This window comes from Macrobrachium rosenbergii, chromosome 4, assembly GCF_040412425.1.
Source record: "Macrobrachium rosenbergii isolate ZJJX-2024 chromosome 4, ASM4041242v1, whole genome shotgun sequence".
Taxonomy (NCBI): domain Eukaryota; kingdom Metazoa; phylum Arthropoda; class Malacostraca; order Decapoda; family Palaemonidae; genus Macrobrachium; species Macrobrachium rosenbergii.
Window position 1 is genome coordinate 954,886 of NC_089744.1, and position 26,194 is coordinate 981,079.

The following is a 26,194-nucleotide window of genomic DNA, read 5'->3' on the forward strand; positions in this document are numbered from 1 at the left end:
GAAATTCCTTGTTTGATTTTTCGAACAGGAAATAATTGTTCGAGGTATCGGCTGTCTTTTCCGTCTACTTCATGTTCGCCTTAAACCCTTTCTTTCAACACAGCGAGAGTGACAAGGACAAAACTTAGCCATTGTATTAATTGAATGGCTTGGTCTGCGGCGCTCAAATATTTTCGGTGCTCTTGTGAGGAAATGTAAATAGTCAGTAGATCCATCTTGGCCACCTTCTCACTCCCCTCCCCTCCAACTTGATTAAGACCTCTCCCTAACCTTTCTTACTCTCCCCTTACTAAACTCACTCTCTCTCTCTCTCTCTCTCTCTCTCTCTCTCTCTCTCTCTTTACTATGCAACACAGTCATTAGTGTGGTTACTTTCTCAGGTTGTTGAGAGTACATGATGATCATTCAGAGCAATGAAAGTGTATGTTTTAGTTTCCCCTCGCCTGAGGAGTTGTGAGAACTTCATGAATTATGTAACAGTGTTGCCTATTACATTTATGGGCTCGCGTTGCTTGATAAACGCCGCGAGACAAACAGAACTTCTTTCTCTTAAAAGAACACTTGAATGAAGGATACACGGAGAAACAAAAGCCGTTGCAAACAAAAAAGGATCGAGTCTCCATCAGCCGTTTTTCGCCACGTAAAGTACAGTTGTACATTTATAAAGGGCCTTCTTATAAATTCAAAAGGCTGTTCTTTGTTAAGAGGGGAACTGTGAAATTACGTAATGAAATGCACAGCCGTGGCGATAATTCCAACATTCCCTTGGAAAAGAACCCTTCTGGCCCTTATCTATAAAGACAAAAGTCCTTAGAAATACCTCCGGAAGGTCTTGCGATTGTGGGACAGTTGCTGCTTTTAAGCCCCTGTGCTTTTATTGCAGTCTCATTGGAATGCTTTTTTTTTTTTTTTTTTTGTACTTCTCCTTTTATTTGCGGCCCTTTATAACGAAGAGTTACTTTGATGGCGCTGCCTCTACAGATTAAATCTCCTTTAAGTGCTGGCAATAAAAGGGTTTAAAAGTTGGACGAATGTTGCATTCTGTACGGATTGAAGACAGCAAGCGATAAAAAGAACGGGAAAAAAGAGAGAGGTTGGATGTGTGAATGTAGCAGTGCACGTAAAGGTAGCCCACATTACTGGAAGAAATCATTATAATGAAGACAATAAACGAGAGGAAGAGAAGCCACTTACCGTCTTGATGTATTGTCAGAATGGATTGCACTACAAAATGCTTTCTGCAACAAAACAGAAATTAGATCAATATATCTTTCAAGTGTAGAGTGTGCTGTTGAATTATTCACCATTATTTCATAAAATGAGATTAAGGTGCCAAAGGAAATCTTCAAAATAAAAACTAGGTGTGGTTAAAATCTTTTTGGAAAAAAAGGCAAGATAATGTTTCGTTGAGATATCCTGCCTTTGTAGGTACTTGTTATCTTAACAGCCAAACAATGGATTTGTTATGTTCGGTCGTATTTGACAAAGCGTAAAAGGTATGGACTGGAACCACCCCAAAAAAAAAAAAAACACGAATTTAGCCGTATTCTTTTTCTGTCTTGGCCATATCTTCACTTCCATGTTTGTCGATTCTCCCTTAACTAATTAGATGTAACCTGAATTTTTTTTTCTTATTGTGGCAGTCTTGCGGCAATCTGCTCCTGATTAAATCCTTTTATTCTCCTGGTTGAAAGAACTTTATTGCAGTGTTTCCTTTATTTTTTTTTTTTTTAACCGGCATTAGTGATCTGATTTCTAAACGAGGCAATTTTTTTTTTGCTTTTCAGTTTTAGTGATCTCTTAGTTATGCTAGTGGCCAAGTTAACGTTGATCGTTTATAATGATAACGTAGGAGGGCTTGTACACATCTTTGTTATGCACTTATATGCTGGTCGCCTGATCAACGTTGGGTGATGTTTGTTCTTGGACGGGTGACCGTCTAGAAAATATAGGGATTAGTGTTAGTGGCCTTACCCCAAAAGGCTTGATGAGAACTTGAAACATGAACACCTTCCGGAGCCACCCTCCGTCGAAGAAGACAACAGGAGTTGTTTATTATTATTATTATTATTATTATTATTATTATTATTATTATTATTATTAAACATTATTATTATTTAAATAATTTGGCTCATTGTTTTCTAAACTTTTGAAAATCTAATCCCTGCCCAAAAATCGATTGAAAACTGACGGAATTAATCGTATCCTAGATCAAGTTGTCTGTTGAAATTGACTCCGACCTTACCGTGATGTTTAATTTAGTAACGATTTTTCTTGCGTTACAGTACCCAAACTGAAGTTCATCATCATCTCTCTCTCTCTCTCTCTCTCTCTCTCTCTCTCTCTCTCTCTCTCTTTTTTTTCGCAAGACTTTCACATGAAAATACCAATAATACTGTTTAAATCCGATGAAATTTTAGGACGTGTTTGTTTTAATTTCAACACTGAATTTTGTTTCATTGAAAGCATCTAGATTATTAGAGATAGTTACATGTTTATGCTCAATATATTATTATTATTATTATTATTATTATTATTATTATTATTATTATTATTATTATTATTATTATTATTATTATTATTATTATTATTCCCCTTTTGAAAACGGGAATCGAACAGATTCCCGAAAGCTCTCTGTAGAGACTTACTTGAAAATACACGTACCCATAAATAACTGTGGATTTGTTTCTCCATTCCAAAACTCATGCTACTATGAGTAATTTTATTATTATTATTATTATTATTATTATTATTATTATTATTATTATTATTATTATTATTGTTGTTGTTGTTGTTATCCAGAAGGTTTCAGTTCGACTCTGAGTATCAACTACGCCTTCGTTATTGTTATCGTGAAAAATGGTAACTGTACGCCAGTTTATTAGTAGTAAATCATCCCCCCTTGCCAATACGCGTTTCGCTAATTCCAGAGTATTTATCAACGGACTTCTTACGTGCACACCTGGACGAGGAAAAGGGTTAAGAGAAGGTTAGAAAAGAGCGGGTCAGAAAGCCCCGTCTCTATTAACCGTGACATTTAGTCAAGAATACAATTAGCAGGTCTCGAGCCTATGGTTACACGCTACAAAGCATTTAGGAGAGTGAATTATGGAGAGCCCTTACTGTAATTAGGATTGCCGAGGATGCGAAAACGTATTGATGGCATGATTGTTTGTCTCTCAGTAACTCTCTCTCTCTCTCTCTCAAATAATAATAATAATAATAATTTGCTGAGAAGTGTGATCACTGGTTTAAAATTATTTAGTTGATGGCATGATTGTTTGTTGGAAGAATGTAAGGACACGATGAGTTTGGCAAAGGTCATTTGAACACATTTCTGAAAAACCTTATAGATCTCTGCCAAAATAATAATAATAATAATAATAATAATAATAATAACTGTACAACACTCAGAATGCGTACACCGCGATTTTTGTAGGCAATTGATTTTTTTCGAAAGATTTTAATTTTATATTGTGCCTTAGAATGAGAGAGGTTACTGTATTGATTATTTTGGTCATTACTTTTTATGGTTACTGTTATTAATGGTGCATGAGAGCTCACAAACAACAATTTGTGGAGAAGATGTTATTACAAAACTATTCCCGCTTCAGACGAGAAAATTTTCATTCAAGTAAATATATTGTAATTAAATCAGAAACAATTAGAAAAGATATATATATATTTCGCTTTAGTCCATGAAGATCCACAACGTGTTAAAGGCTTGAACTTATAATCCCTTCAGAAACAGATGGTAAATAATAGTAATATTTATATCCTAAAGCTTCAAGTATTTTTTATAAAGTACTAAAGTTTAAACAAGATTGCCTAGTCCACATCCTAGCTGGTAATCCATGTCTCTTTGACTGTGTCAAGATACTTTTTTTCCTTTTTTTACCCCTCTCCTTCTAAACTATAGAGTATGAAATCCAGTGAAGAGGAATTGCAGGTAGGTTCAAGGAGAATGAGATGTTTCAGCGATTATCAATGATTTAAGCATTTAGAATCAACATACCTCATTTTTACTGCACCATAAGTCGTGTTGTTCTGAAACCAAACGCAAGAATCATTTCGCTTTCCTACTACAGGCCAGTTCCTTCCGCGTTCTTTAGGAATCTTTACATTGACTTTCTGTGCAATGACCTTTACTTCTTGTTTGTGTACCCTACAGTAAGACTTACTGTAACGTTGGAACATTTTTACAATTGAATTTTTGCCTTCGTGAGATATTCATCACCGAATCCTAGAACGGATGAAGATGGGTTGAAAGTATTCATTGAATAACACCCTTCGCGTGATTATCTTTTGGAAGACATCGATGCAGGTGAGACGATTCGTCGACCTGGAAATCATCTCGTTTTGAATTTGCCTTTAACCATAATTAAACCTGGCGCCCCTGAACCGTTGATTTCATGAAAGAAAATTAGTGATGATTACTTTCATTTACAAAGGGCCACTGACGTTGTCTTTGCTTATCTTATTATATACGATAAGCTTTTCGGATCTAATAAATTAACAGGCTCTCTTGGATAAAGATATGCGCTTTAGGAGGTCGAAATTACCGAGCTCTCCTATTTTGTAATCTGGTTTATGGCCATATTGTACACTTTTATTGAAAGGCGTATGGTGACATAATCCATAAAGTAGGAAGTACATAATGATGAGAGTATCACGTTTAATTATGCGCATTGTTTCATTCCCCGTGATAAAAAGAAGACATTTGTCATATTACATATTTTGACAAGCACGAAATACCATTCACTTTACTGAAAAATTTGTAGTGCCCCCCCCCCCAACTCCTCCTCCCATTCCATATGCTGAAACGTAATGTTATACTCCTTGCATGTAAGGGCAAGGAATGTCACGAATCATATGTCGAAAATATCGTAATCCTCTCTCCCATGATCAGAATACTACTCAACACCATATTCGGTATATTGAGAGGTATGGAATGCCACAGTCCTCATCAAAAATGTACAATTTCACTACGTTGTGCCGAAAAGAACGCCATACCCCTTATCTTGAAAAATATGTAATGTCATTTCCTTATGTGTGAATGTCATTTGAAGCTCAAGAATTAAAGAAAAATCGCTCACACGCGCACGCCTACTCTTTCCCAGGAACATTTTCTTGTTCTTAATCTTGAAAGAATGTCGTTTTTTACTTTCGGCTCCTTCAGAATTTGTTCTCTACCTGTTGTGCCGATTTCACGCTTAAATATTTACACGGAAAAATTAAGGGGGCTGTATAATTTCAAAGTTTAGCTCGTATTACATTATGCTAATTGCACCTTCATGCAAATTCACCTCTGGGACGTTCCATACAGGTGCGATTCCCAGAAGGTTTAGGAAAATTTAATGACTCATTTGTTCCTCCCTCGCTGTGAAAGTTAAGAGAAACTGCGTTCCTTCAGGAGAGTTTTCGACATGATTGTAATTATAGTTATGTCTTTTATCTATGCTTTTTTAATTTGTGGATTTTTTTTTATCTTTTTTAATAACTGATCTCCTCTTTCTGTATTTCCTATTACCTTCTATTACTTCTCTCAACGCACCATATTTGAACTCCACAGTCTTTGGACGCTTGAATTTCAAGTTATTGGCCCCTGCGTGGTTATTCCATTTGAACAGGGTTCGTCTTCTGAATAATAATAAGACCAAAGAAATGGAATGTATGGAATGAAATTTAAGGAATATACAAAAGGTGGAAAATTGGAAGTAAATTATTCCAAAACAGGGAGGACATGGATTAATATTTGAAAGTATAGAAAAGTCATGTGTAAACTGAACAAATTAATACATATATGCCTATATGCACACATGCACACACACTATCTGGAAAAGAATACTGAGGGGTAAGACATCACTAGCACCAAAGGGCACCAAAGAGGGTGTGGGTGGGAAGGGCTTCCCTGAAACAGGGCTGGTTCTGCCCATAGAATAGACTTAGTAACCAAATAAACTCTACAGGTTTGTTCATTCCTCATTTCGGGGTATACTTACTATCTGGAAAAGAATACTGTGGGGTAAGGCATCAATGCCACCAAAGGGGGTGGAGTTGGGAATGGGGTAACGTAAAAATAACCAAAAAAAAAAACAGATATTTGTGTCTTATCCATAGTTTTCCAGGTCGCTGAGATGAATAGTGACACTCCCAATGCCCTCTAAGTTCAAGTTCAGCCACTATTGGAATGGGGCATGAGAAGGGGGTGAAATCTAAAATGTCAAAAATTTTGGGCATTGTAATTTAAGCAACTACCTTAACAGGAAAGAGAGAGAGAGAGAGAGAGAGTAGAGGGGGTGTTAGGGAGGAGAAAGAGGGAAAGAGTGAGGGAAAGTTGGAGAGAGAAAGAGAGAGTAGAGATGGTGTTAGGGAGGAAAAAGTGAGGGAGAGTTGGAGATAGGGAGAGTAGAGCAGGTGTTAGGGAGGAGAAAGAGAGAGAGTTTATTGGTTGTCATTCAGAGTTTTCCGGGGCAGCGCCGGGTTGGTCAGCTAGTATATAATAAGATTTGAAGATTTTTACGATAATTTTGCAGTTTAATCGGTTTACCTTTACAAAATGTACCTTTTGGTATTCTCATTTATTATATCTTTTGGGTTGCTCTTTATAACCTCATCATATTTTTTGTTTTATTGCATTTTCAACCAGTGACAGTTATGAGAAGAAATCCCTCTGTTATCGTTTCGTTAGGAGAATTTCTATGAATACTAACACTTTAGATATAAACAAGCTAAAGTCTCGGATTTCTCGAGAGTTATTTGGAATATCTGTTGCTGGAGATTAATGGTGGTCGTGGGTAATATTCGTATTCTTGGGTGGAAGACTTTTCTTAGGATTCTTTGCAGTACCAATTTCCCTACATATATCTATTTAGAGATGGTTCTTTTCACCACGAGGCTTCTCTCTCTCTCTCTCTCTCTCTCTCTCTCTCTCTCTCTCTCTCTCTCTCTCTCTCTCTTTTCGTAGTCATTCCCTTACTCTTTTTCCCTCACCCTTCCTCTCCCGATCCTCATAAGAAACGGGAGATATTGTCGACTAGGGAAAGGAGTCAACCAGGAGGATGGCCCAAGGTAGCAATTATATGGCCCTCTCTCTCTCTCTCTCTCTCTCTCTCTCTCTCTCCGCCTTGTAGCCATAATGAATTTTCTTTAAAATAATTAAGCATATGTTTCGGCCTCGAAATCTCGAAGAGCGTCATCACATTATCACATTTCGTCATTCTCGCCATCAGTTGAATCATTTTATTTATTTTTCAACTCATTTGACCTTTATAGACTTAAAAAGGGTCAGCACGCGTCTCCTTGAATGTCATTCTTGTTGGTTGAACATGGACATCTGAAACATACCTAAAAAAAAAAATAAGAAAAAGTTGATCCGAAAGTTAAAATCAAGTTTGGTAAACATCCAGACTCAGAGGGTCATGTCTCCCACTGACGACTACCTTGGTTATGAGAAGATTTTTTTAAGTTATATTTCAAACAGGCATTTTAAGAATCACAAGATTACAGATGAGAGAGAGAGAGAGAGAGAGAGTTTCATTCTCATGCTGGTCGGTTGAATCCTTTATAGATTGAGTAATATGTAAATGGAGTCAATTTATACATGATCATTATAGATGGTAATGCGGAGGACGAAAGAAGGGGGTTGTCTAGACCTAAGTGGCAGAGGCGTTTGAGGGAGCCCCTTAATTTATCATGTTTAATGGTAGGATGGAAGGATGTACCATTTAGGCTTGGTTTGTCCAAGTATTTGCCCAAGCAGGGCCACTCTCACATTAGCGAGGGGCGAGAAAGACTCCCGGAAGGGCCACTAGGCCACTCGCTCGGCTCCTTCGCGTCCACACCTCATCCCCCTTTCTCCTCTTTCCTTGGCTCTCCCCTCCTCTTCCTCCTCCATCTCCTCTTCCCGTCTCTTCCTCCTCACGTTCTTTGCCCGTCCTCCAAGTCCTCCTTCCCTTTTTTTTTTCCCCCTCTTCCTTTTTTTCTGTATGGTTTCGTAGAGAAGGTTCCGATCATTTTCTTCCACTTTCTCTTGCACAAAGGTACTTTCTCTACACGCACAGTACATGTCATTATATGATTATCATAAGTGCTTAAATTGATACTCGGTTAGATTGAGAGAGATGGCTTTTATTGGAGAAATCGTATAATGACCACATGTAAACAAGTAGGTCACTAGTCCCCCACTGTTGAGATATAGTGCTTGTTTTGTTCATATATTTACTATCATAAATGATGTGCGGGTAAGCTTTTGTGTATTTATGTATGTATGTACCAATTTCCTACACAAAGGAGTCGTGTATTGCTGTATGAATCTTGGGTCATTTTGAAGATTGTGAATTTACTTGAAGACAGTTAACATTGCTTTCACTTCTGCGTATAGAAACAACTGTTTGTTATACCATCCATATGATTTCGTGAAGCCGCACAACGGTACATACAGTAGTACTGATTGGAGTAACGCTTTTTCACGACCTACTCGAATTTTATAACCTCAGTTTCAAACGGCGAACACAGAAAGTGGGGCGTTGTCCATAGCATCGTAGTCCGCAATTTGTGCGACCTTTAAGCCCTTAATTAATACGTTTGCTTTTATATTTCAATAAATTGCAGATGATGTATATGACTGGTTGTATAGGAAATTTTGCCCTGTGCATATCCTCAGTGTTGGGTAGAGATTGTATCCAAGCATAAATGTTTCGCTTTGTCGGTTGCTTATTTCACCCTCAGAATTTATGGACGACTCTACATGGAAGGTTTTTTATTTGATGTTTTATCGAATAATTCAAATTTCGTAAATAGTTTGCTTTCAATTTCTGTATAGTTCGGCTCCTATTTTTATTTACTAGGTGTTATGTGAGTGTGCGTTTTTTATTCAGAACTTCATAGGGGAAGAGCAGTAACTTTCCAGTAGCATTTATTGTCATGAAATTTGCTACAAAGTATTCAGGCTTCCCTGCAATGCGTGAATCACACGGATAAAACCTCACTGATTTCTACGGAGATACAAATGCTCCGCCTTTCGTATGTCGAGTCCTCCCTCCGCGCATGCGCTGCCGGTCTTGTACTAACTTCTCTGTCAAATGATGTATTGAGGGACTTCTTAAGTAGAATTTCTTCAAATAATTTCATAAATTAGCATTGTTTTGGTTCTAATTTTGTTTTAATTAGAGAATTGTAAAATTTATTTTGATTTATTTTTAATACTTCTGGTGCTCTTAAATTTAAACATTTCTTTGTATTACTTCTCTGAATAATATTTTATATTTTATTATACTTTATTATATATGTATATATATATATATATATATATATATATATATATATATATATATATATATATATATATATTTTTAGAAAAAATGTTGTTGCCTTAGTATATATATATATATATATATATATATATATATATATATATATATATATATATATATATATATATATATTATATGTATATATATATATATATATATATATGAATGAATTTTACCACATCACCGTGATTCATTTACAAGCATTAAGCTTCAAATGTTCTTTAATATCCAGTTCACTCTGCCTTGAAAATAATATATTTTCATATATATTACCTGAAGACAAGAACTCAGGACTACAGTGACGCCTTAAACCACATGGCCATCAAGGGCCGTATAAGTTGATACCGACTCCCACCTACAAATCACTGCCGAACTCAGGTTTTTGCAATTAGAATTGATATCAACCCACCTCCCCACATTAACCGTGTAGTGTGTTTGTCGCACACAGCCATATTATGAATGAATTTTATCACATCACCGTGATTCATATACAAGCATTAAGCTACAAATGTCCTTTAATATCCAATCCGCTCTGGCTCGGAAATAATATATTTTTATATAATTATGTTACCTGAAGGGGAATATTTTTAGTTGATGATAAGTTCGTCGTCTCGTGGGCTCGAACCACTGAAGACAAGAACTCGTGACTACAGTGATGCCTTAAATCACACAACCATCAAGGGAGGTATAAGTTGATACCGACTCCCACCTACAATTCACTGTCGAACTCAGATACTTGTAATTAGAATCGATATCAACCCACCTCTACCATGTTAACCGTGCAGTGCATTTGTCGCACGCAACCATAATATGAATAAATGTTATCACATCACTGTGATTCATATAAAAGCATTAAGCTACAAATGTCCTTTAGTATCCAGTTCGCTCATATAATATTATGTTACCCGAAGGGGAATTGTTTTAGTTATACCTCCCTTGATGATCGTGTTGTTTAAGGCATCACTGTAATTTTGAGTTCTTGTCTTCTGTGGTTGGAGCCCATGAGATGATGAACTTATTATCAACTAAAAAAATTCCCCTTCAGGTAACATATGTGAAAATATATTATTTCTGAGGCAGAGCGAATTGGATATTAAAGTACATTTGTAGCTTAATGCTTGTATATGAATCGCAGTGATGTGATAAAATTCATTTATAATATGGCTGAGTGCGACAAACGCACTACACGGTTAACATGGTACAGGTGGGTTAATGTCGATTCTAATTACAAATGCCTGAGTTCGACAGTGATTTGTAGGTGGGAGTTGGTATCAACTTATACCTCCCTTGAGTGCCATGTGGTTTAAGGCCTCACCGTAGTCCTGAGTTCTTGTCTTCCGTGGTTCGAGCCCACGAGACGACGAACTTATTATCAACTAAAAAAATTCCTCTTCGGGTAACATATACGAAAATATATTATTTCCGAGTCAGAGCGAATTGGATATTAAGGGAAATCTGTAGTTTAATGCTTATGTATATATATATATATATATATATATATATATATATATATATATATATATATATATATATATATATATATATATATATATATGTGTGTGTGTGTGTGTATGTGTATGTATGTATGTATATTCCTATCGAATTCTGATGCATACTTCTCTGATTTCCTGTGTCTGCTTCTATCCTAAGACTAGAATTTTAAGGAAACGATGAAAATTATTGTCCAGCATAACAATAATTTTCATCTCTTTTTTTTTTCTCTCTCTCTTAGTTTTAGCCTTTAGAATGAGATAAAGGAAATTAACAAATGTGTCATCTTGAAACAGAAATAATTGCCTGCGAAAAAATTGTCAAATGTATGTACACATAATAAATTATAAATAATATATATATATATATATATATATATATATATATATATGTGTGTGTGTGTGTGTGTGTGTGTGTGTGTGTGTGTGTGTGTGTGTTTGGGTGTGGCGGGGGAGGGGACGTGCCTGCACCAGTTTTTTTAAAAGTTTTTGCAAAATGGTATCGATTCTTGTAAGTCATGCTCATTCATATTTTACGTGGCGTTTCTGGACGCGGAATGATGAACTGGAAAAAGCGTTTTGATACCGACAAAAACGCCAATTCCCAACGCCATATGTTTATTAACGCGTTTTTCACCATCCCCCTTAATCATAATAATTAAATGTCGTCTGCAGTGGCAGGCCTGGTTCTTTTTCCTTCGCCTAGGAAGGATTACAACTTTTTAATACATTAAATTGTCAGTACCACTCTAATGGCAGTCTTATTAGTATGAGGCAACAAGGTAACGAATATCCAGTTCAAGAACAAGATCTGGATAATGCCTTTTCTTTCTCCTTTTCTCTTCGGAAATTAGCTAACTTAATACGATCTTTTTCTCTTTTGTATTATTCGTGAATATTTAATGTTTTCATTACAACTGAAAACTGAAACGGGAAGAGTATTCTGCACATATTTGGATTGGGTTGGTATTCCAGTTGGAGGGAGGGGGGCGGGGGGTGTCCCCACTGTTTTATGTCACCCTGCTGTTTTCAAGTGCATACTTGAGTTCGACCTGAGCCTGCTGGCCCTTGTCATCCCAAGCGGGTGGTAAATTGAATGCTCAGTGACCTTGGCATTGGTATGCCCGGTTTGGATAAATCGGAGATCTTCTCTCACTGTCTTCACGTACATCACTTTTTTTGCAATTAGAAGATGAAATGTGTGTTTAATGTACTGTTAGTGACAGGCACATTTTAAGCATTGTTAAGTTAATTGCACGACTTGCATTTTGCTTAAGAGAACTTCCTATGCCTTGTAGCGTTTTTATTGCTTTGGCATTTGATATTCTAATGCAGATCGTTAGCAGGATGGCATGTGGACTACAGAAAATTGAAATTTATTCCTACGGGTATACTTGGGTGACTTGCTCAAGGACCACTTTGTTTTGAAAAAGGTCTGTTCACCATGGTTTTGCTTACTCTAAACGTGTGTTTCTCGGCAGTTCAAACGGAGACTTTGGAGAGAGAGAGAGAGAGAGAGAGAGAGAGAGAGAGAGAGAGAGAGAGAGAGGCCGGTTGATGTGGCTGGGAATTAACATGTTAACTGGTTTTATTACCATTCAGCATTAAGAAAACCTGTCGTGCGGCATATGTCCCTCTCCACCATCGTTGTGTAAAATTGATATTTCAGCGCCACATTCGTTCTTGAAGCTTATTCCATTATATATATACTTGGCTGAGAGCAACTCGTGCCAGGACCTCCTGGTGTCTCTCTCGGTTGGGAGATTGTTCTTTTGCGTTTCGGAATTTATAGTTTCTCATTTTTATTTCCTTGGGTAAGGAAAGGTCCCACCTTCCCTTAGTTTCTAGTATCAGCTCGAGGTCAACCCAGAAGATTTCAGTAATACTAATACTAAATATTATTATTATTATTATTATTATTATTATTATTATTATTATTATTATTATTATTAACAGTAATATGAATTGTGGTAGTAGCAAAGCGTAGTGGAAAAAGTTAATAACGAATTTTTGAGTGTTACAGAGAACGAACGTAATCTCCCAGTCTCCAGTTATCTCTCCAACCCCCTCTCTCTCTCTCTCATATCTAATTGTTTGCGTATTCACGCTGAGTTCATTTTCGTGGCTGCCAGGCATGGATTGGATGTATTCACAGTGGTCCCAGATTCATCTTCGTTGCCTCAGCGCCTGACGTGTTGCACCTCGCACTCTCTCCCTTAATTAATGACCCATTCTCTCTGCCAGACGGGTGGTTGGGTGAATCGCGTCCGCTCTACGTGTCCGCTCTACCTGGCTAACCGAGTCTGACTCAGATACCGAGTGTTTGTCGTACGTAATATGCTCATTACGGCGTTTCCTGACCTGGAAATTTCAAAGGGCCGAGATGATGGCGTGTGGAAATTTAATGCTGCTTGAAGTTCCATTTCACTCGAGTCTGATACTAATGTGACGGACAGTAGCCGTTTTATTATTAATAGTCTTTTTTTCAAATATATCCCGATTAAGACTCTGGTAAAATGTCTGCTGTGGTTTATTATTGTACTTGGCTTTTAACTCAAGCTCCCTACAATAGGAAATGTTCTGTCAATGCTATGATCCATAGCGTGATTGGAAATTTCATTTAATAATGATATGCTCTCTCTCTCTCTCTCTCTCTCTCTCTCTCTCTCTCTCTCTCTCTCTCTCTCTCTCTCTCTCTCTCTCTGAAAATCACATTCTAGCCCGAATTAAAATTTCAAAGTATTCTCAGTCACCCATAACTTTTAAACTTCCTCTTAAAATTTTTAAAGTTTTTAGGCAAATTAACTGAGTCTACAAGCAAAATAAACGAACATTCGGGTTATATGCTGATGTACAATTGTGAGCTTCTGCCTATCAAACAGATAAGAAAACTAAATAAAGGGCTCCATTGATGAGGCACCGTAATATGTACCCTTCTTTACACAGCGTCGAAATGGAACAAGCGAGAGGAATTTGTATTCGGAACCTTAATTGTATTCAAGACTCTTGCCCAGCCATCGATCATTGTAGTTACTTCGCTGGTTCCAGCGAGGCGTGATGGGCACTCAGGGGTAGCCGAGAGCTCTGCATGGCAGGGGGTTGCAAAAGGGTCATTTGCATAGATAATATATTACAGATAATGCATCCCCATGCAAGCCTTCGCCGAGGAGTTCTTGTGGGACAAAATGCTCTTCAGCGATCCTCATTAACTTGGACACAAAACCCGAGCACTCCCAGTGCTTGTTGTGTGTCGTTGGGGGGAGGGAGGTGGAAGGGTGCGGTTAAAGGCAATGCAGCTTATTGTACTTGTACTGTATGAAGAGAGAGAGAGAGAGAGAGAGAGAGAGAGAGAGAGAGAGAGAGAGAGAGAGAGAGAGAGAGAGAGAGTTTCATTATTCCGATTGCCTGAGAGGTCAGCGAGAGAAAAAGGGGTTTATTTTGATAATAAATTTAGTTTGCAAGGGAGAGGAGAGAGAGAGAGAGAGAGAGAGAGAGAGAGAGAGAGAGAGAGAGAGAGTTTGCAGAGGTCAGGAGAGAAAAGATTTTGATAATAAATTTAGTTTGCAAGAGAGAGAGAGAGAGAGAGAGAGAGAGAGAGAGAGAGAGAGAGAGAGAGAGAGAGAGCAGCAGCATTCAATTATAATCGCTCTTAACACACATGTCTTGGATACAGATGAACTTTTCCGATAGAGCAGCAGTGCTAAAGGTCTTCTCTTCGTCGGGCCTTAGGAGAAGACGACTCTGAGGGATTTTAATTTCTGTCTTTTCAAGATAAACGAAGACATGTTGGTTGTACTTGCTATCGCCTTATTTTCTCTTGACTGCAGCATCCAAGTCTCCGCCTTCAAGGTCACGACCTTATTCCTCTTATTTATCGACAAGTTCCTTTTTCGTTTCTTTAAAGGTCTGCCTCATCTTTCCGGCAATCTCAACGAAACTCTTTTGTTGCAAAATACTCGTCTTGTGAACTGATTGATGCTGAAGGCAGGATGCTCATTTCTTGTCATGCTAAAATCGGGTTTTCCGGTTGGCTGATGCTGTCTCAAACTTAAATGATGATTTTTCTGAAAACAATGGCAGAAGATTTGGAACTTCGCCAAGTAATTGCTTGAGAATATACCATCAAATTGCCAAGAAGCGCAGTTTAAATATGCTTAAGGATGGCTTTACAATTAATTATGCTTACGGACGACTCTGCAGGTAATTATGCCTAAGGACGGCTTTGTAATTAATTATGCTTAAGGACGACTTTGCAATTAATTATGCTTATGGACGAATCTACAATTAATTATGCTTACTGACGGCTTTACAGTTAATTATGCTTACGGACGACTTTGCATTTAATTATGCTTAAGGACGACTTTGCAATTAATTATGCTTAAGGACGGCTTTGCAATTAATTATGCGTACAGACGACTTTGCAATTAATTATGCTTAAGGACGACTTTGCAATTAATTATGCTTATGGACGAATCTACAATTAATTATGCTTAAGGACGGCTTTGCAATTAATTATGCGTACAGACGACTTTGCAATTAATTATGCTTAAGGACGACTTTGCAATTAATTATGCTTATGGACGAATCTACAATTAATTATGCTTAAGGACGGCTCTACAATTAATTATGTTTACGGACGAATCTACAATTAATTATGTTTAAGGATGGCTTTGCAATTAACCATGCTTAAGGATGGCTTTGCAATTAATTATTCTTACAGCCGGCTTTGCAATTAATTGTGCTCATGGACGACTTTGCAGTTAATTATGCTTAAGGACAGCTTTGGAATTAATCATGCTTACGGATGGCTTTGTAGTTAATTATGCTTACAGACTGCTTTGCAATTAATTATGTTTATATTATTATTATTATTTTTTTATTATTATTATTATTATTATTATTATTATTATTATTATTATTATTATTATTATTTTATTTTTAAAAACGTTTAACAGACCGCTGAGCTGACTATCAGCTCTCACAGGGCTGACCCGAAGAATTTGGATGAAATGACAGGTCTAGGCTAGAAGCCTAGCACTGGGACCAAATAGGTCATTCGATATGGTGATTAATGAATGAAAATTAAATTAAAAGTTGCACAAAGGCATACGCTCTCATACTGGCACACACTCATGCAATAAATACATTTATACTCATGTTTCCATATGTACTCACTAAAAAGGTATACTAAAATTCAAAATAAGTAAAATTTTAAAATTTCGTTTGAAAATTCATTAGGTTTTCGTATTTTTATTATTTACTTTTTATATTTTATCAATTAAATCAGAGCTCCTCATGAACGTTAAAATGGGTATTACTGAGAATGTTGAAGGTTCTGATTAAATTTCTTTTATTCTGTTTCCAAAATTTGATAATCGCTGCAGGTTATATTTTGGACATTCACATAATACATGTTTCACAGTCATCAACACTTTGCAGTCTGGGCATTTGGGAGGAGGGCCACATGGACTGTTCATTAAGTGTCCATGTGCCAAACGAATATGGCCTGCTCGAAGACGCTTCAGAATTACGTTTTGTGCGTCTCTCTCTCTGGTATGACGAACTCCATTTTCTAACGCTGGATTTTATCTGTTTTAATTTATTATTTTCAGGTTTTTCATTACATATATTTTGCCATTTGCTTTAGCTGCTTTATCAGCCTCTTCATTTCCTTTAATGCCTACATGGGCAGGGATCCAGCATATTTCAATATTTTTTCCATTATTACAGACGGTTTGCAATTAATTATGCGGCTTTGCAATTAATTATCCTTACGGACGGCATTGCGATTAATTAAGCTTAAGGACGGCTTTGCAGTTAATAGTGCTTACGGACGGGTTTGCAATTAATTATGCTTACGGACGGCTTCGCAATCTTTGTGTACTTAGGCAGGGCTCAGTTTTCTGCATTATGCGTGATATTTTTTAGCATGCTGTTGAAACTCCTACTGGTATGAAATTGAAATTTGCAAATGAATATGTAGTTATTTATTCTTATACTGAACAACGATGAAGAAGAAAAAGTAGTTGTTTGACTGAAGTGGAGATGCACAGAATATTCACGAGCTACAAAAAATATTTGATTGTCAGCCGTAAATGCATTTAGAAATACAATAACGATACTGAAACAATGCAGTATACATGTATTTATGTAATTTCGTAGGGCTGCATATAAAAAAGTTTGATAATCTGTAAGAGATCTTTCTTTGGTATGTATATTGCTCAGCATTAATGCCAATTTGCCTAAGTGAAAGTGACATTGGACATACAGTAAAAAACTAGGAAAAAATATTTTACGTGAGAAATTACAAGTTAAGTTTCGACGATGGCAAAAGACACGTTGTATGATTACCTTACATTCCTTCATAAGTTTCAGTAACCAGTGTTCAGCAGTAAAAACGAATGAAATTCATATTTTTAAAACTTACGTAAATATGTGAAAACACAAAAGTTTTATTCCCATTTATACGAGTATATCTTTACTTCTCTCAACGTTTCCTTAAAGTTCATCATCATTTGTCCCAGAAGGGTCCAATGCCACCAAAAACTAGGAGTAATGAGACTCAGTTGCATAATTGTCATGCATGTTACGTAATTAGGTGAAGTTTTTTAGTGATAAATTTTTCTGGTACCAAGTGAAATGTTATTCTAAAGATTGTACCGATATTTTAGGCTTTAAATTGAGTCTTATCACAGTGATGGTAGTAGATTCTTTCTGTGTGTGAGCCGGAGAAACATTTGAAGTTGCTTATGGCAAAGAATAATATTTGTTTCTAATAAAACCGTTCACGTTTAAGACTTTTATCAGATAATAATTTCATATGATTTACCAGAAATACTTTTATCTGAAGTACCTACGTTGGCTTATGTAAGCTGGATTTAATTTTTTTTTTTTTTCTGTCACTCCACCCCTGTAAATGCATATCTATGCCATTCCTATAATACTTTAAGCATACCCGTCGTTCAAGTTCTGGATAATGCCAGAGAATATTGTCACAATGAATAATAGTGCTAAAAAGGATGGGGTTAGATCATGATAAGGCAATGGGAAAAAAATAAAATGTTTGTATTTAGTATGCGGGCCATGAATTACTGGGGTCGTGAGATTATGTCCAGATGCTGGAACGAGTTTCAAGAGTTGAGATAGAGGGGGAAGGAAATGGGATGATCAATCATACACGGGAGATCGGCAATGCCAAGCTCACTGTGACGACGAAGGAATTTGTGAGGTGGGGATGCAGCCACGACCCTCTAACAAGGATTCGGCTGAAGAAGTGGAAGGAGAGGCAGGAATGATGATAACATTTGGGCCTTGTGGGAAGGATATTAGGTGATGGAAATATTTAGAAATCGTTTTATATCATCATCATCATTATTATTATTATTATTATTATTATTATTATTATTATTATTATTATTATTATTATTATTATTATTCAGAAGATAAACCCTATTCATATGGAACAATGCTGCAGGGGCTATTGACTTGAAATTCATGCTTCCAAAGAATATGGTGTTTGTTTGAAAGAAACTACAGAAGACAACAGGAATTATTAGGAAATAGTTGTTGAATTAACGCTGAAAATCCCACGTTCAAAATCTTGCTAGGATGATTTATGCTTAGGAAAAATAGCCACGCAGGTACAGGCAGTTTGCGGAAGAATTGCTATTTGAATCCTTCCGTAACAATCAAACGATTGGAGAGATAGAAACTCTCCATCAGTTCAGATTCAGCATTCAGCGAACGGTATATTAAAAAAAGGTTTCTTGTGGTTGCTATGAAGTGACGTTAGGGACATTTTGGGACTTTTGTTACCAGTTGTGATGCCAGTTTCGAAGCTAAACCTTCGAATGCACGTAAGACAAGGTCAAAGTTAGAAGAATAAATCTAAGAAGTATTTTTAAGTAATAACAGTGTGAGTAGAGTGTTATAGTGTGGTGAAAATGGATTGAAATGTTAAGGATAACAATAGTGGTTAATTTAGGTAACTGGAGCCGTGACACATTGATAGTAGTAACAATGTGAAGGGGACATGTAGCAGGAATCCGGTTATAATCATAATTTTTGTTTCGTCCATGAGTTTAGGGACGCTGCACCCATAAACCCTAGTCCTGCTCATAATGGTGGTAAACTTACTTATTCGTAGTTGAACTCAATGCCACAAGAACTTTCATTAGCTTTATGTCTTGTCAGGAGCCATTGCAGTTGGACAAATTCCATTTACCGAAATGGATGTCGTTGGAATAAATGAAAGTGGTCTCAAAGTGTGCCAGTTTTAATAAGAGTTCCAAAACAAAAAGTCTGCTCACATTAAGTCTTCAAGTTCGAAACCACGAATCGGATCATTACTGATTCCCCGGAGTAATGTCTTTTCACACCAGATTAGTCTGTTCCATTCAAGATCGATAGTTGTATACAGTACTTTGCAAAGTGCTCTCGTTATTTCTTTATGAAATAATTTGGTAAGAAATAAATTTAGACTAAGTTCAATTAAAGCAAATCAAGAGGTAAAGTGGTCAAATGACTTCCCGGCGGCATTAATGCAGTGCTACCTTTCCGCTTGTAAATACGTTCAACAAGAAAGTTGTTGTAAGGTCCGGTTTTGTGTTGTTCGTGATGGAAATGTTACCAGATGTGGGTCGTTTGACTGACAACAAGATGTCAGATTTTGCAGAGATACGAATGTAACTTTAGGGAAGGGTTGAATTGCTCAGCCTTGGCCAAGGTTTGCCGTTGTCCAAACTTTCTTGGTTCTGCCGTTCGTAATGCTCGGAAATATGGCGAAATTAACAGGTTCACAGATTCATCAAAGCATAATATATTATCAGACCGAAATATATTTCTGTTACTTGATATCTTCAGCACACGAACGTTCATATAACCTACTGAGAAGGGTAGGTTCCTTGCTATAGAACAGTACAACATGATTATACGTTTTTCTCTTTTTTTTTTATGCATCTTATCGAAGGAAGTAGAACAAATAGCGTAGGAGCCGGGAGAGAAAAAATATTTTTTCTCACAGGCAGAGTTTAATGGATCCACATCGAGAACGCAGTCTTATGAATTCGATTTCACTCGCACCAAACAGAGCTTTAAAATCGCCTGTCTCGCATGTGAATAACTTTCGGATAGCGATCGAATGGGAGTCTTGACACGGCCTCTATTCAGGCGGGCCTTGATGGTAGGCATTACAGCTAGAAGAAGCGTCGTAGGTCGTAAAGAGAACGAACGTGAAAAATACGGAGGGCGAAAACCTCTCGGAAACCGAATTGGATCTCGTAGTGAAAGAGAAGAGGAGGAGACGCCGTTGAAAGAACCTTGGTCTGATTTTGTGAATGAACAGCAGACGCCATTCAGGCTTCAAGGTCCAGCCTCTCTTTTCTTTCAGTAGATCACCACAAGAGCACCAATAGATTGTGAGGTGATGAACTACTATTTTAAGGAAGCTTGGTTTATATATATATATATATATATATATATATATATATATATATATATATATATATATATATATATATATATATATATGTGTGTGTGTGTGTGTATGTATGTATGTATGTATGTATGTATGTATGTATGTATGTATGTATGTATGTATGTCTGCGTTTGTCTGTATGTATTCTCAATTCAAAGAAAAAAAAACGCATGAATAAGCTATTCATTTCATTTCACTTAAGTGAAGATACATTATTTAAAATCTAAAATTCTCGTAGAACGTTTTCTTGAACTTTACTCACAGTTGCGTCGGGATTTTAATAACCTGCACATTTTGTAAATTGCCACAATTAATGATTGTTTCTGTATGTGTCTATGTTTGTGCGTGTGCTTTTGTGTTTCGTAATAGGCTGAGCCAAATTAGGTATGGTTTTCTCGTCAATGTTCTTGATATTTTATCTGTTTTTATATTTATGCTTGTTATATATATAAAAAATTATATAACAAAAACATAAATGTTTATATTCATGTATGATAACTCAAAATCGGGGCAAGTTTTGCCATTTAATTTTCACAAACTGAGGTGAAGCGAACTGGTAAGCCAGTATAAAAAAATCAATACATTTCAGAAAAAACTCGTCTATGATCCAGCGTTTGTGTAGGGCATTAGTATTTCAGGCAAGTGAGATATATTTTAATGACAGTTTCATAAAGAGAGGTTCAGATACCTACGTATAAGGTAAAGTTCAGGTTGCAATTTAAAGGCACAAACGAGTACCTTTTCATGGCTACTAAATTTAGAAAAAAAAAAATCAAGGGTCGAAACAAGGATATTACAAAACACTTGGACATAATCGTCACCTCTCTCTCTCTCTCTCTCTCTCTCTCTCTCTCTCTCTCTCTCTCTCTCTCTCTCTCTCTGAATGTATGTATGAGTGAGTTGTTATTTTGTGGTAAGGAGAAGAGCATTACGGGAATTTCGTATTCGTGCCGATCATTTCAGATGTCCTTCGTAACTTTCCTCGCTTAGTTTTGCAGCCACAAAAAAAAAAAAAAAAAAAGAATATTCAGAAGGATCATTATCTTAAGTGAATGAGTGATTCTCGTAAGACCTTTGCCTCTTCCTCTCGGTCTGGATGTAAGAGCCCGTGCTATTACCAACTCTACATCCCTTTTCCGGGCCTCATCTCCTTTCATTCTCAGCCATTTCCTCCCCCTCTCTCCCCTCCCCTCCCCTCCCCTCTCTGTCTCCCTCCCTCCTCTCCCCCACTCCCTCCTCGCTCTCAAAACTTCCAAAGGAACAGATTTTTTCCTTGTAAACATTTCCGCTTCTTTATGAGAGACCGGGTCTTTGATCGTCCGAGGACAGGTTCCTCAACAGGTGGTTTGGGTGTCAGAGGGGACTCCTAGTCCCGCCGACAGATATTCGGGAATAGCTCTCTCTCTCTCTCTCTCTCTCTCTCTCTCTCTCTCTCTCTCTCTCTCTCTCTCTCTCTCTCTCCAGGAAGCTGTTAGACTTTCGATTTTCCGAAAGTTTTACTTTTATTTTGGATGGTACGTACAGTATATTATAACTTGTAAACAAACATATTGCTTACAGATACGCTCATACACACGTATTCAAATTCAATATGCCCATACAAACGCGTAGATAGTTTTCCTATTTTGTTTTGTTCTGGCAAAGATTATGGGATTACCCAACCTCCCAGAGTTCACACACACACACACACACACACACACACACACACACACACACTCTGACAGGGCAAATGAAACCTGCTTTGAGGCGGCCATTTATTCGAGTGCATCCAAGGAGCAAGTCGTATTGGTTCCTTTCTTCGAGGCTCCCTTCGACCCTCCTCTCCTCTCCCCTCCCTCCACTCCTCACTGTCCTCATTTCGTTGGATCATTTTGAGTGAGGAGACGTTCTTGGCCCCAGGATGCTTCCGCTCCATTTAAGACTTTCCCCATTTTAAACTCCCTATCACTCGGGGGCAACGATTCTGTCCTCCTCAAAAAAAAGAAGAAGAAGAAAATTTGAGAAGTCCGTTTCATGACGAGCGAAGTCCCTTTAAAGGTCTCGTATTCACTGACAGACATTTTTTTTTTTTCATCTTTTTTCATCTTATTTTTTGTGGCCGATTGTGGTTTTTTTTTTTTTGGCTGGGAATTTTTTTTTTTTTTTATTATGACGATAACTGATCATTCTGTCTTTCTTCACATAAATATGACTATGGTTGAGTTGTCCTTTTTTTGCGTTATTTTTTGCATTGTAAATTTGCTGAAAAACATTTCTTACAAAAATCTTAGCCATTTAAAATTAAAATATTTTGTCGTGAACATTTAAAATGATCATCAAATGCACTTCTGTCACTTAATTCATTAAAAATCGTTTTCTTAATCTTTTTAAAAAGTAGTAAAAATAATTTATTATTTTATAAAAGTGGATAGTGAACATCCAAAACATGTATAAAGTAAAATGTAAGTTTGTGCCCATTAGTAACAGGGGGAAATCTTGATGGAATAAAAACTGTAGGATTCCAAAAAACTGCCGTTTATGCTGTCAGTTTGTGCGTTGCGTGAGAGAGGACATTGCCAATACACGCTCCTTCTTGCAACCATCCCGATATCCGCATTCACTGTCCGGTCTAGGCAGGACCGTCAGTGAGTCAACATTCCAAATAAACGATGATTCTCAAAATCCGCCGTGTGATTGACTGTGAAGTTTTGATAACCTGAGGAATCTCAGAACCATACTGTAGGAAGACTCAAAGTCGTAAATAGAAAGATAAAGTCTGTCAGTTGTATTCCTTCGAAGATGGTAACCATATCGTAGTTGAAAGGTTTGATATTGTCAGCGTCAGTATTTGTAAGTTTTCTACCTACTTAAGAGCGAGCGGTGGGCTCAAAAAGCACTGTAAATTCAGTAGAGTACCTTACTGTTATCTTTGTCATCTTTCCTAGTCCTCAGCAAATGTCGTGTTTAAATCAGAAGCTCTTTTCATTTTAAGAAATTGATGTATTCAAAAGTTCTGGTTCTGATAAGTCTCATGTAACGTACTTTATCGTAATGCCCCTGTCTTTGAGAGACAGTTCGGGTGAATTGTTTTTCCTCCTAAGTAAAATCTCAATTTTTAAATTCCATCCTAGTTGACTATTTACAACATCAAGGCATATTAGACGTTCGCATATCATCATCTTTTCTATAATAAAAAACTAAAGTCATTTGAAACTTACGAAACTTGCTTGCCCAACTGTACATCTGTCTTTAACCCCTATATTTTTCGTTGACATTCTTGTTTAAAGACTAAATCAAATCCTATGGGGAAAGGAGAGGGAATAAGGCGACGTTTTAGCTCATAAAAAAACATCAGTGTCCTACGAAAGAAAGGAATGCGAACAAAAGTAGATTTTTAAGGAAGTTGTTTCATTCAGTCATAACCAGAGGTTTTTTTTTTTATTATTTTTCTTATGTATTCTCAAATATATTGTTCTCAGATACATTGTAATAATCGGGTTAAGCAAAGACTGGAAGTATAATTTCTCAGTTATACAGTATCATAATTGATTATGTTCCATATTAATGGTAAGTTTTTTCAAATGTTTTCGCTAATATCGCGAATTACGCTAATTTTTTTTTTATATGACGAAAAATAAGTCGGAAAGCATGCCATGGAGAATTCATAACGATAATATAAATTAAGTAGCTTCGATGAAACTAGAACTATATGACTTGAAATGGTCACATCAAGTACATTCAGTTGATTCATGCAGCGAAGCAAAGTACTTCCTGAAATCATGAGTATATAATGAATGGATTACTGAAATATATGTAAGCTGACTTCCAACTGTGGGCTCAAGTGAAGAGTGAAAGAGCTAAAGGTGAAAGACTTAGTTTAGCTGATGAAAATCTGTAAGGAGACAAGTTGTACCGTTGTACTAAGGTGAAGTAGGCTAATCAGAGAAAGGTGTTACTTAAATTGATCATGTAATAAAAAAACATGCGAATGGAGAGATGCTCTCCGAAAAGAATTCAGCCCTGCCTTGTTCACTAGCGTATCCAGAAAAATTTCATGGCTAGTTTTCAGAAAACATTTCATATAAATTATATACACACACACACACACACACATATTATCATATTATATACATATATATATATATATATATATATAATATATATAGATTTTATTATTTCTATAATAGATTTTTAATTTTTTTCCCATTTTTATATTTCTTATTTATATTATTACCTAAATCTTCAGTATTATTATTTTGTCATTATTTTTAATGGGGGGGGGAGGGGCACGTGCCCAGGTCCCCCCCCCACCACTTCCGCTAGTGGTGTTGTTAATGCTACTGAAGTAAGATTCGAAGGGATTGCTGTGAGCATGAAAATGTTTGTGGGAGTGATTAAAGAGAAGGGATTCTCTTTAACAGTGAGGGGTTCCAGTTTGGTTGTAGCAATAAAACTGAGTGAATGACCGATATGTGTAAGGTATATCTGTGAGCAGGAGTATATCATTGCTTCGTATATGCTGGATGCTTATATGGAGTGCTTTGATTCAGGAAACAAGGTAGAATAGAAGTGTAAATTCAGACACAGAGAAGTGTCGATCTCAATTGTATTGTTATGAGTCATTTGTGTAAGAACTTTGAAATTGTAATGGAAATGGTGGAGCAATGCATATGACAGCAAGTGATATTAAGTGAAACAGAGGTAGCTGGTGATAGTGAAGAGAAATTGTGGAGACCGATGAAAGAGTACAAAATTGTTTGTAAAAGAAAAACTAGAATGTGAATGATAGCAAGAAGCAGGTTGAGGAAACAAGACGGTAGTGGAGCAGTGATTGTTCCAGTGGTTGGAAGAAGAATGGAACTGATGAATCTATGAAAGGGAGGCAATAATAAAATGAAGTGATATGATTAGCCTATGCCCAACTGTCCCAAAGCCCAATTTACTTACGCTAGCCTATAGAAAACTACTTATTAAGCCAGTAAAATCTACAGAACCCACGGAAACAAGAGTAATATAACACTGCACAGTAAATCAAGTCCAGTAAAAGTATATTTTACTTGAAATACACAATTAATACATATATTAGACTTTAGCAGGCAAGATATCTCTCTCGAGATCTTCGATTCACGCAATCAGGATAACTAAAATTACGTATTCAAGATCAAAACACACTGCATTACCAAACGTAAGTGGTCCACAAGTACTCCATTGTATATATGTAGTGTACTATTTGTGTATTAAAAGCCTTTCGTCTCACTTATGCCCCAGTAAGGTTTGATGTTTTGGTGAGGGATGGAGAGTTTTAGCACTTGTACTACACCTATGCTGTTCAATCTCAGTACGTCAGGTAAATGAGAAGAAAGGTTTTTAATGCATAAATTGTACACCACATATATATACATATTAGCTTTCAGTGAGGAAGTGATAGTTATTTATCATTTCTATCCAGTTCTTTGTCAAGGTTATGCAACGGAATTTAAGGTAGAGTCTTTGTTAAGGTTTTTAAACTTTCAGGAAAATAACGAGTCTTATAACTATAGAGAGAGAGAGAGAGAGAGAGAGAGAGAGAGAGAGAGAGAGAGAGAGAGAGAGAGAGAGAGAGAGAGAGAGGCAGTGATTGCTTGTGCAGAGTAACCTGGTCAGGTTATGGGTAGATGAATTCAGAGCATTTTCAAATAATTTTATTGATATTCTGTAGAGCAGTAATGTCAGCTTATTCAGGGGGTATTAGCTTAGTTAAGGCACAAAAAGACAATGAAACAATCAGCTTGTGCATTGTTACCACTTACTCATTTAGCATCTTGAAAACAAACAGCTGAGATAAACGAGAATGAATAGCGTTCGAAATTCAGTCATCGTTGTCGAAATACCTTGTAAGACTCTGAGGAGATTGCACGCCGAAGATGGTGGTTGGAAACACTTGGAAAATGCGTGAA

The 26,194-nt window shown here is 36.7% G+C and overlaps 1 long non-coding RNA gene across 1 annotated transcript in view; it reads left to right on the forward strand.

Moving 5' to 3' along the window:
- Positions 1 to 26,194, forward strand: part of LOC136829390 (uncharacterized) — a 171,260-nt gene that overhangs the window by 121,120 nt on the left and 23,946 nt on the right. The gene's annotated exons all lie outside the window — the stretch shown is intronic.